Genomic DNA, 12,633 nt, shown 5'->3' with positions numbered 1-12,633 from the left:
TTCATGATGTTTTCGGCAAAATCAACTGAAGAGATAACATTATGAAATTTTGGATACAACTAACGAAAAACTTGTTTTAATCCATATATGGATTTCTTATGCTTGCACACCAAATTTTCACTATCACTAGAGAAAAATCCTTCTGGTTGTTTCATATAAACATCTTCCTCTATATCACAATTGAGAAATGTCATTTTCACATCCATTTGTTGCAACTCGAGTCAAAATATGCAACTAATGCCATAATTATTAGAAGTGAATCTTTCATAGAAATAAGAGAACATTTATCCTTATAGTCGATTCATTCTCTTAGATTGAATCCCTTACTAACAAGTCTTTATATCTTTCAACGATGTCCAGTGAGTTTTCTTTGTTTTGAAGACCACTTACATCCAATGGTCATCGCACCATTAGGCAACTGAACAAGATCCCAGACTCGATTTGATGCCATCAAATTCATTTCTTCCTTCATGACATTATACCCTAATTTCGATTCACTAAAACTTATGGCTTGTCAAAATGTTTCAGTGTGATTTTCGGCCTTTATGTTAAAGTTTGATTCTTGCAGATACACAACATAGTCACAAAGTATTGTTATTTTTCTATTCTAGTAGATCTTCTTAAATTGTTGCCTCGGGGAGCTTCTTGATCAATTGTTTGGTCAAAAATTGTTTCTTTTTCTCCATTAACAGTATGATCGACTAGATTTTCATCATCATCTTGTGGATCCTGATCGATTGGTTCTTCCTCACCCACCCTGCTGTTGCTTGAGGGGTGTGGAAGATATCTAACGGATCACTTGAATAAGAGGGTTGTTCATTAATGTGATCTTCTTCAAGAATTACATCTTGTGGAATATCACTTCCACTAATCAAGTCATCCTTACGATATTTTGCGTTTTTTTATTCCACAATTCTAGTGCTATGAGATGGATAGTAAAATTTGTACCCCTTAGATTTTTCAGCATACCTTATGACTTATCAACCTATGGTTCTTGGATCCAGTTTCTTTTCTTATTGGTTATTTACTATGAATGATTTTATGATTTGTACATAGACTTATTTTGGGTTAAATTTTTTACAGGTTGAACATATTTTAGATGAATGATTTAATGAATTTAATTCATTTTTAGTTGTATATTTGTTCAATTTTGGTGAAGCGAAATATATTTTCGCTTCACTGCTTTATTAAAAAAAATATTTTATAGGTAATTCAAATACTTCAAAAAGTTATTAAATTAAAGCATAGGTAATCAATGATTATTACGGAATTCAGTGTAATTTGTGAAGTTATATGAGATCATTCGCTTCGTTAATTAACAAAACTGATGAAGTAAAAGATGTTTTTTTGTAATCGGTCCAATTTCGAACTGATGTTTTCTCTTTGGACCTGTCAAAGACTTCGCTTTTATGAGCTACGACTTCGGTTTTAATACGAAGTTAAAAGGTATCTTTTTACCAAATGCATTTCTACTTCGGTATTTATCTATCTAATACTTCGTGTTATATCTAAAGTATATTAAGAAAATTCTACTAGTGATAGGTTGTTTACCGAATATAATTTTAGTGAATAAATCATTTCACTCCAACTATTTTATGATTAGCGGAAATAATTCTTTTTGTAATCCATACAAACAAACTGGAATACGTCGTTCTTCAATCGCCAATAATCAAGCCTACGATTGATTTTTTTTTGCTCTTCTATATCACACTGGAGAAACTAGAAAATTTAGGGGTTGAGAATAAAGAAGAGAAGACGGCGGCGGCGCAACGATGTCATGGTGGAGCCACGGCGGACGTCGATGGTGATGGAGGTGCTCGGCCGAGATCCTTTCCAAAGAATTTGGTGGCCGAATTCATATTGTGAGAAAGAGATTGTCTACCTTATTTTGTTGTGTTATCAATATTTGATATGATATAATATATTTACTAAATTTAATATCTAGACTTAAAAAAATCTGCATAGATTCTCTAGAATTTTATCTAAGACTCTGACTAAATATTTTGACCAACTAGGAAATCTACTAAAAAATGTTTGATTATAACACTCCGGACTAACATGTCAAAAATTCTAGTTAGAGTTTGATTAGGATACTCCAGTTCAATAAATCAAAATTTCTACTGGGTGTTTTGTCTAACTAGGACGCTTAGTAGTTATAGTTTCATTTTGATATCTCTAGTCTATTTATCAAACAATCCATGATTGTGGTTTTATAATAATCTCAATCGACGATCAGACATCACCGATGTGACAAGTGCACACATCGTTATAATGATGTAAAGTCTAATTTTTCGAAAACCACAAAGTCAAAGTCAACTAAGTCATACTCATCTACTCAAAATCAACTATCCACTTACTCAAATTTTTGCAACTACCAATTTTGAAACTCTTTCACAAAATTTAGGTAGTTGCACTATCATAATTTTAGCAGTCATGCTGCTAACTCCCGTAACTTCCAAATATGGAATCCACATGATCTCTTTTATAAGTCAAATGTTTGATATCCGTCAAACTTCAATCACCAAATTGAACTTTTTGAATGTGAATATCCGTCAAACTTCAATAACCAAATTCTTGCACCGAACACAAAACATAAATTTTAATTTTTTTTGTTTTGATGTTCAAAACGTTCTTGGGAGTTGTATTAATTAAATCATTCATAGGGTACTTAGATTTGATTTACTTTTACATTCAAGAACATTGGATAGCCTGGATTTAGAAAAGTTGGTCATTCTTGTAAATCCCTACGATTTTTCTTCAACCTTCTAATATGGTCCACGATCAGAAACTTTGTTCCACATGTAGATTGCACTAGAACACTGGACTCTAAACTATTCCGAAAATTGTAGGATTTTGGAGGGTAGGCGGCGGCACTATGGCGATAGGGCAATGGCATCGCGGTGGTGTTATCGTGGCACAGTCGTGAGCTTTGGCGGTCAAGGTGGTGGTTGAAATTATCAAGTGGGAGAGAGATAAATCTAGACTTGATTTTTCTTGTTGTGTTTATTGTGTATCAATTCTTTGATAACATGTATTTAATAAACTTAATATTTCAATCCCACTAGGATTCTATTTTAATCAGGATTTTGTATTTTCATTAATTAAAAACTCTCATATGGTAACTTTNAATTAATTCTATGCTCTTCCAGTATATTACATGATAATCTTATACTTCAAAGTCACTTCTACTAATTTATTATTTAATTAGTATATTATAAATGCACTAGATAAATAATTGTTTGTATATTATAAATGCACTAGATAAATAATTGTGAACATATTGTCTCAGTCAATAATCAGACATCGTCGATTTGTCGAGGATTTGCACCCATCAAATCTTAGTAAAAGCGTATAGTAGCATCGCCCCATGATCAATTAGCCATAACTGATAATGCCTGCAAGAACTAATAAGTTATGGTTAGTGTAGAGTATGATCCCTTCAACTCATATATCCTGATCGGATCATCAACTATTCGTTTATCGCGAATAGAAAATCAATTCGATTACAATGTGATGCATCTTTGAGTAATAATAGTGACATGGTATATGCAACTAAAGAAACGCCTTTCTAAAATGCATATATCTTATTCTGGCAAGAGATTCCTTGCATTATTAACTAATCTAATCACATATGATATTTTCACCCATAGACGAGCGATTAATCCTCGACTACAATGCATTGGGTCAAATGTATTTCTAAACTACACCCAACCTCACCACTTTATGATCATCAATAAAGTCGTAAATGGATAAAAGAGCATGCTAGTACGCAGAGCCTCCGTGTAATCCAACTGAATGCAAATCTAGGAAATGTGAAAAAATGACAAATTAATTAATTTTAATTGCTTAATCGACTATGTGACATGCATGATTATATGTTAAATATGGTTTTATTGTCATTATTCATAAAATTATATTTTAAGGATTATTCGAGTTGCAATCAAAGAACGGAGACCGATGGCTGAAAATAGAAAATGTTTTTTATTAAATAATTATTTTTTATTATTTAAAATATGATTGATGCTTTTTCATATTTTTGAAAATTAGGGGTTTTGAGGTGATTTTATACGCCGGGACGTAAATTTTATCGGTGTTGGTTTTTCAAAAAAAAAAAATACGAACATAATAGCAACCCGACTAATAAATTCATAAACTTTCCTAAACAAAATTATTTTTAAAATTTTAATCAAGCACTAATGGGCCTAATTATCTATTTAATGGGCCTAAGCCTTATTATTGATTAATTAAAGGTATTTAAAGTACAAAACCCCCACCCCAAACCTATATACTACAAGCCCCACTCTCCTTTTCAAATCGAACTCTCTCCCCAAGCTTATACACGATACACACACATCTTATTTGAGGAGAAAAATTCGAAGCTTCAAGGGTTTGTCAAAAGCCTAGGCCCTCCTCATCGTCGTTCTTCGTCTTGAACGTAAAATCGTGCATTTAAAACGCAAAGGCACGTCATACATATCTTTTTCTCGTCTATCACATCGTATTATTGTTTTAAATTATGTTTGTATGAAACGCATGATGTTCATATGAAAATTTTCGTATTATTGCATACACATGTTGTGTCTTTATGAGGCTGCAATGGCTAGGCTATGATCAAGGTATGTTTTTACACAAGTTGGAGTCCTAGAACACCCAGCATACAAGCTGAAAACACAAACGAAGCTAGCTAGTACGGGATAGTGCTGTCATGGGTTTTTGGTGATCGGTTTTGGGGACTTGGGCGTTGTCTCGGTCACAACTTGAGTCCAGAGGCTAGCCAGGGTTGGTGAAGGGTCAAGGGGAGAGTCCTAGCCATGCTAGGAATCGATTCATGGGCAAGGGAATGAGTCCTAGCTGGCTAGGACTCCCACCCGAGAAGGGAGTGTCGCGCGTTCTCAAGTGCAGCTGTAACGCCACGAAAATTTTAAGGTCCACACGAACCACATGCATTTGAGTTATTAAATTCTTTTGTATTTTAATTAAATGTTTTAATTTCATTAATTAATTATGTTGTGCATAATTGCATGTTTAAAATTATATTTTCTACATAGTTGCATTAAAATGTATTTTTAAGGAATATTCAAGTTGCGATCGAGGAACGGAGACCGAGGGCTGAAAAATAGAAAAAAATTTTTATTAAATAATTGTTTTAAGTTATTTTAATTATGGGTGATGTTTTTTTTCTTATTTTTGAAAATATGGGGTTTTTAGGTGATTTTATACGCCGGGACGTAAATTTTATCGGTATTGGTTTTTCAAGAAAAATGCGAGCTTTTTAGCAATCCGACTAATAAATTCACAAATTTATTTTTACCAAAACCTTGTTGATATTTTATTTAAAACCTAATTAGACTAATGGGCTTAATTTAATTGGCTTATTAGGCCAAAGCCTAGTTAGTAGTTAATTAGGGTATAAAATATATTAAACCCTACCCTACTCAACACAAACAATCGGCCACCCTATTTCAAAATCTGAAAATTCTCTCCTCACCACCCTACACACACACGGCACACATACATAGCTTCCAAGAGGGTTTTTCGAAGTTTCAAGTAGAAAGCTAGCCAAGGTGTTCCTCCGTTCTTCGTCGTTAACGGTTATTCGAGCGTATATAACGCAAAGGCACGCCACATTCTCCCTTTTACTCATCATTCACACCATAGTATTTATTTAAAATTAGATTGCATGAAAAACAAGTTGCAACTTTGAAGATTTTCGGATATGTTTATTATGTGATTTTTAAAACATGTATTTTATCTAAAAACCATGAAATTCATGTGCTAAGGGGCTGCCATGATTAGGAAGGATAAGGGCACGTTTTTTTTCATGATATAAGGGTCCTAGGATGCACGACACCTTGCTGCACAATAGTTGGAAACAAACTGGAACCAATTGTTTATTTTCGTAGCATGTGTGATCGGTTGAAGGGAAAGTGATGCATGGGGGCATGTGGCTCGACCAAGCCTTGTGGTTGGGTCCTAGGGGTCATGGTTAGGTCCTAGGGAGAGTCCTAGGAGGGCTAGGGGTCGAGACCATGGGCTGGGGAGGAGTCCTTGCCAAGGAGGACTCCACCCGAGAGCTGTAGGAAGAAGTTGCGCAGGATTTCAGCAACTTGTGCAGGGTTGGTTGGCTCGGTCAGGGGCTGGGGGTTGGGCTAGGGTGCGACCTTAGGGTCCTAAGAGAGTGCTTAAGGGTTGGGTCAGGGGCTGGAACAGCTGGGCAGGCCGCTGGCTCAAGATAGCACAAGAAAGCTCAAAGTGGCGCAGGATTGTTGTTCTTGGTTCAGAGGTTCGGGGCTTGGGTTCCAGGGCTTGGGTCGGTCTGGGCTTGGTATGGGCGTGGGCTAGGGAAGGTTAGGGTCATGATTGGTCAAGTGGTTAGGAGCTGGGAGGGTCCTAGTTGGGCTAGGAGTCCTAAATATCCTAAGAGACTCACACACAAAACATGCAGAAATTGGGTCAAGTTCCAGGAAGTTTTTGAGCGGGCCAGGGCTGATGTTTCGGGCTGGGATTGGTCAGGAGAGTCCCTAGGTGGGTTGGCTAGGTTTTGGCTCAAGGTGGCTCGGGCGTGGCTTGATTAATTTGGGAGATGGCTCGGTGGGTTCGTTAGTTGTCAAAAACAAAAATTTAAGAAAGAAAAATTGATCCAAAGGTCCACGTGGGTGGCTCATTACTTGGAAGGGTAGAATAAATAATAAAAATGTTATGTTAAAAATTTGGGATCAAAATAACGAGTTTTGGATGTAATCGGGAGTTAATCGCCGCACGAAACGCTAATTAACGAGTTAATGGAAACGTCTAGTTTTAAGCTTTATAAAATTATGAAAAATTAGGTTTAAGCTTAAATAATTATTATAAGTCTAAGTTTTTAATTTGGGAATTTTATGTTAAGGTTGGTTTAATTCGGGATTAAAACGCATTAATACGTCACATTTAAAGATTAATTTAAAAGTCCTCGTTTTAGGCTAAATAAAAATATGGGAAAATTCATGTAAGCTTAAATAATTATTTGGGACATGTTAGAGTCAATGGAATTAAGAAAATGTCAAAAACGTGAAATTTTACGTCTAGGGGTAAAACGGTCTTTTCACACCTAGAAATTAGTAAACGTCATGGCAGTGCCCTGAATGTTATTTTACATGCTAACATGATTATTTTCATTGATTGCGGATGTTTATGAATTTTTATATGTTAATATGTCTATTTTAAATGTTTAAGGATTTTCATATGTTAAATGAGTATTTTAAATGTTTATGATTTAAATGTCAAAATGTTATTTTAAATGTTTATGACGTTAAAATGTTGATTTTAAAACATTTATGGCTTTTTATGATTTTAACATGTTAAATTACGATTTTTAAATGTCTATAGTTTTTATGATTTAAATATGGGCATTTAAAAGACATGTTGCATGCTTGGTTTAAAAGAAAAACGATATTATATTCATGTTTTTATTAAATGATGGAAATACAAAATATTGAAGGACGTGAAGGAATTGTGACTAAATATGTTGGAAATATCGTGAGGGTTATGGTCCCAGTGAAAGCCCGACGATCGTGTTTCCGTTGATACGAATACGATGATATGATTGGAGATGTCGTGAGGGGAGAAGGCCCCAGAGGGAGCCCATTTATGGGAAAAGGCCCCAGAGGGAGCCCCGACGATCGTATTTCCAATGACACGAATATGTTAATACGTAAGGCCAAGGCCCAGTTGACCGGTGAGAGTGTTGCTGGTGTCCCCGCCGCCCAGTACTGTGGTTACATGTAGATGGATCCATCGCCCAATACGTTTAAGAATACGAGTCACAATCACGATCTGAATTCAACATATACGAATATGAATATGAATATGGATACGAATATGGATATGAATATGAATATGAATATGTTTATGTTGATATGAAAATGTTTATGAAAAGGTTTATGAAAATGTTTATGTTTAAAGAGGATGCATCATTATGAAAATGTTTTTATTTAAAGTTTATGCATCATGAAAATGGTTTTGTTTAAAATTTATGCATCTTCATGAAAATGATATTTTAAGTACAAGTATTTTTCACTGTTATATGTTAACTGTATTACGTATTACTTGTTATCAAGGATATGACGTGTTGAGTCTTTAGACTCACTAGGTGTGATTGATGCAGGTGATTATGATGATTATGTTTATGGAGGTCTTGGTGGTTGATCTGACTGGACTGAAGGTGCACATAACCCGAGGACCGACGCTAGTTTTCCGCACTAGTTATGATTAATGATTTTAAGTTATGTTAAAGATATTTTTATGACTTTTATCATGATCACGAGTGGTTTTTGAGAGGTTACAATATGGGCTATACTTTTCAAATGTTATTTTTAGATTTAGAAAAATGTTAGTTGGTTGTTTATTTTAAAATGATGTCAAAAATATTTTATGAAATTTTATGGTTCGGCCGAATGCTATGTGAGGTTTTAAAAAAAAAAAAAATTTCTAGCATGTTTTAAGAAAACGAATAGCAGACGTTTCAGTTGGTATCAGAGCAAAGGTCCTGTAAAGGGTTGTGCCACCATCAGAGCCGGGAAGATCAGTCGTCAAGCCTCAAACTTGTAAGTTTAAATGCTTTATATGATTTTATGTTGTTACCTGCATGATGATATGAAATGAAAAATTATTTTTTCAACGCATGTTGGCTTCGTGGTGGAATTGGACTATGTTGATTTTTTGGGTTTTAGTATTGACGTTTTACTTTTTGGGCTATAAGTTAATCATGAATATTATGAATGCTTTGGAACACGTAGATTTTCTAAGAAAATATTTATGATTCATGGTTACTAGTTGAATTAATTTTTGGAAATTAGACGTAAGAAATAATGATTCGAGAATTTGCAACGACTTTGGGATATAGAAATGTATAAATTGGGTTTTTAAGTTTGATGAAAGTTAAGATTTGATTATGAGAATTGATTTTGGGTTAATAAGTTTAAAATTATCGAAATTATGTTATGGGAAACATGTAGAAGGAAATTAAGAATGCCAAAAATTTATGGGTTAATTAAGGAATTTTCGAAATTTAAGGACCAATTAGGATAATTTTTGAAGAAATTAAGAATTTATTTCGCAATTATTAAAGAATATGGGGACTAGTTTAGCAAGTGAGAATTTAATGGTTTTAAGGGTAAGAATTTTGAGGATTTAGACTTTTAAGAATATTTGGAACCTTGTGATATCTTGGGTTATAATGTTATAAGGAATGTTAATCAAGGGTTTTTAAGGATGAATTGATATTAGGCTTGAAAATCTAAGCGTTAGCGGATGCGTTTGGGATTTTAAGATTGAAATTTGATAAGTTGACGAACATTATGGGTATAAATTAGGAAAATAATATACGATACGTATGGTCATCCATCTTTTAATATTGTGAATCGTAAGAAAAGTTGGAATTCGAATTTATAATAGTATAGCACTAAGTCATTATGAGTTTTCTTAAGTTGCAAATGGAAAATAAGGATTTAGAAGGTAAAATTAATTGGGATCAAGGAGACGTAAGGACATTCTAGAGTTTAATTTTTAACAGAGTAAGCACAGCGGCAGCGTGAATTTTTGGGATAATAGAACTAAGTCTAAACTTTGGATTATTAAGGATAAGTGAATTTCGAGGACGAAATTCAATTTAAGGGGGGAAGATTGTAACGCCACGAAAATTTTAAGGTCCACACGAACCACATGCATTTGAGTTATTAAATTCTTTTGTATTTTAATTAAATGTTTTAATTTCATTAATTAATTATGTTGTGCATAATTGCATGTTTAAAATTATATTTTCTACATGGTTGCATTAAAATGTATTTTTAAGGAATATTCAAGTTGCGATCGAGGAACGGAGACCGAGGGCTGAAAAATAGAAAAAATTTTTTATTAAATAATTGTTTTAAATTATTTTAATTATGGGTGATGTTTTTTTTCTTATTTTTGAAAATATGGGGTTTTTAGGTGATTTTATACGCCGGGACGTAAATTTTATCGGTATTGGTTTTTCAAAAAAAATGCGAGCTTTTTAGCAATCCGGCTAATAAATTCACAAATTTATTTTTACCAAAACCTTGTTGATATTTTATTTAAAACCTAATTAGACTAATGGGCTTAATTTAATTGGCTTATTAGGCCAAAGCCTAGTTAGTAGTTAATTAGGGTATAAAATATATTAAACCCTACCCTACTCAACACAAACAATCGGCCACCCTATTTCAAAATCTGAAAATTCTCTCCTCACCACCCTACACACACACGGCACACATACATAGCTTCCAAGAGGGTTTTTCGAAGTTTCAAGTAGAAAGCTAGCCAAGGTGTTCCTCCGTTCTTCGTCGTTAACGGTTATTCGAGCGTATATAACGCAAAGGCACGCCATATTCTCCCTTTTACTCATCATTCACACCATAGTATTTATTTAAAATTAGATTGCATGAAAAACAAGTTGCAACTTTGAAGATTTTCGGATATGTTTATTATGTGATTTTTAAAACATGTATTTTATCTAAAAACCATGAAATTCATGTGCTAAGGGGCTGCCATGATTAGGAAGGATAAGGGCACGTTTTTTTTCATGATATAAGGGTCCTAGGATGCACGACACCTTGCTGCACAATAGTTGGAAACAAACTGGAACCAATTGTTTATTTTCGTAGCATGTGTGATCGGTTGAAGGGAAAGTGATGCATGGGGGCATGTGGCTCGACCAAGCCTTGTGGTTGGGTCCTAGGGGTCATGTTTAGGTCCTAGGGAGAGTCCTAGGAGGGCTAGGGGTCGAGACCATGGGCTGGGGAGGAGTCCTTCCCAAGGAGGACTCCACCCGAGAGCTGTAGGAAGAAGTTGCGCAGGATTTCAGCAACTTGTGCAGGGTTGGTTGGCTCGGTCAGGGGCTGGGGGTTGGGCTAGGGTGCGACCTTAGGGTCCTAAGAGAGTGCTTAAGGGTTGGTTCAGGGGCTGGAACAGCTGGGCAGGCCGCTGGCTCAAGATAGCACAAGAAAGCTCAAAGTGGCGCAGGATTGTTGTTCTTGGTTCAGAGGTTCGGGGCTTGGGTTCCAGGGCTTGGGTCGGTCTGGGCTTGGTCTGGGCGTGGGCTAGGGAAGGTTAGGGTCATGAGTGGTCAAGTGGTTAGGAGCTGGGAGGGTCCTAGTTGGGCTAGGAGTCCTAAATATCCTAAGAGACTCACACACAAAACATGCAGAAATTGGGTCAAGTTCCAGGAAGTTTTTGAGCGGGCCAGGGCTGATGTTTCGGGCTGGGATTGGTCAGGAGAGTCCCTAGGTGGGTTGGCTAGGTTTTGGCTCAAGGTGGCTCGGGCGTGGCTTGATTAATTTGGGAGATGGCTCGGTGGGTTCGTTAGTGTGTCAAAAACAAAAATTTAAGAAAGAAAAATTGATCCAAGGGTCCACGTGGGTGGCTCATTACTTGGAAGGGTAGAATAAATAATAAAAAGGTTATGTTAAAAATTTGGGATCAAAATAACGAGTTTTGGATGTAATCGGGAGTTAATCGCCGCACGAAACGCTAATTAACGAGTTAATGGAAACGCCTAGTTTTAAGCTTTATAAAATTATGAAAAATTAGGTTTAAGCTTAAATAATTATTATAAGTCTAAGTTTTTAATTTGGGAATTTTATGTTAAGGTTGGTTTAATTCGGGATTAAAACGCATTAATACGTCACATTTAAAGATTAATTTAAAAGTCCTCGTTTTAGGCTAAATAAAAATATGGGAAAATTCATGTAAGCTTAAATAATTATTTGGGACATGTTAGAGTCAATGGAATTAAGAAAATGTCAAAAACGTGAAATTTTACGTCTAGGGGTAAAACGGTCTTTTCACACCTAGAAATTAGTAAACGTCATGGCAGTGCCCTGAATGTTATACATGCTAACATGATTATTTTCATTGATTGCGGATGTTTATGAATTTTTATATGTTAATATGTCTATTTTAAATGTTTAAGGATTTTCATATGTTAAATGAGTATTTTAAATGCTTATGATATAAATGTCAAAATGTTATTTTAAATGTTTATGATGTTAAAATGTTGATTTTAAAACATTTATGGCTTTTTATGATTTTAACATGTTAAATTACGATTTTAAATGTCTATAGTTTTTATGATTTAAATATGGGCATTTAAAAGACATGTTGCATCCTTGGTTTAAAAGAAAAACGATATTATATTCATGTTTTTATTAAGTGATGGAAATACGAAATATTGAAGGACGTGAAGGGATTGTGACTAAATATGTTGGAAATATCGTGAGGGTTATGGTCCCAGTGGGAGCCCGACGATCGTGTTTCCGTTGATACGAATACGATGATATGATTGGAGATGTCGTGAGGGGAGAAGGCCCCAGAGGGAGCCCATTTATGGGAAAAGGCCCCAGAGGGAGCCCCGACGATCGTATTTCCAATGACACGAATATGTTAATACGTAAGGCCAAGGCCCAGTTGACCGGTGAGAGTGTTGCTGGTGTCCCCGCCGCCCAGTACTGTGGTTACATGTAGATGGATCCATCGCCCAATACGTTTAAGAATACGAGTCACAATCACGATCTGAATTCAACATATACGAATATGAATATGAATATGGATACGAATATGGATATGAATATGAATATG

Source organism: Primulina huaijiensis, chromosome 3, assembly GCF_012295235.1.
Source record: "Primulina huaijiensis isolate GDHJ02 chromosome 3, ASM1229523v2, whole genome shotgun sequence".
Classification (NCBI taxonomy): Eukaryota; Viridiplantae; Streptophyta; class Magnoliopsida; order Lamiales; family Gesneriaceae; genus Primulina; species Primulina huaijiensis.
The sequence above is the reverse complement of the archived record's forward strand: the minus strand, read 5'-3'. Positions refer to the sequence as shown.